This window comes from Charadrius vociferus, unplaced genomic scaffold (assembly GCF_000708025.1).
Source record: "Charadrius vociferus isolate BGI_N301 unplaced genomic scaffold, ASM70802v2 scaffold1041, whole genome shotgun sequence".
In the NCBI taxonomy this organism is placed as follows: Eukaryota; Metazoa; Chordata; class Aves; order Charadriiformes; family Charadriidae; genus Charadrius; species Charadrius vociferus.
This window is the reverse complement of record NW_009646843.1, coordinates 1,484,349-1,484,717: the sequence shown is the minus strand read 5'-3', so window position 1 is coordinate 1,484,717 and position 369 is coordinate 1,484,349.

The window sequence follows — 369 nt, the reverse complement described above, 5'->3', positions numbered from 1 at the left end:
AAAAAAAAATTCCAGCCTAAATAACAGGCCGTGAGGTCTGTCAGGCCGTGACACTGCCAAAGTCTCTCACAGCCCGGGTCTCTCAAGCCAGGCCAGACAAAGAGCCGTCTGACAGCGCTGAAGCCGAGCAGGCAGGAGAGGGGAATGCTCTCCTCCTGCCCTTCTCATCTCCAGGGCGGGGAAAAAAAAAAAAAAAAAAGAAAAAGCTTGTAACGGGGAAGGAAAAAAAAAATACTCCACCGTAACTTCGCAGCGATCCGCTGTTCCCCGGCGGAGGGATGGTGCCTCTGACCCCCGAGGGGAGAACCGGGAGCGGGGCTGGCCGCGCCGGGGCACGGGTGTGCGGCGGAGGCCGCTGACAGCCGGCAC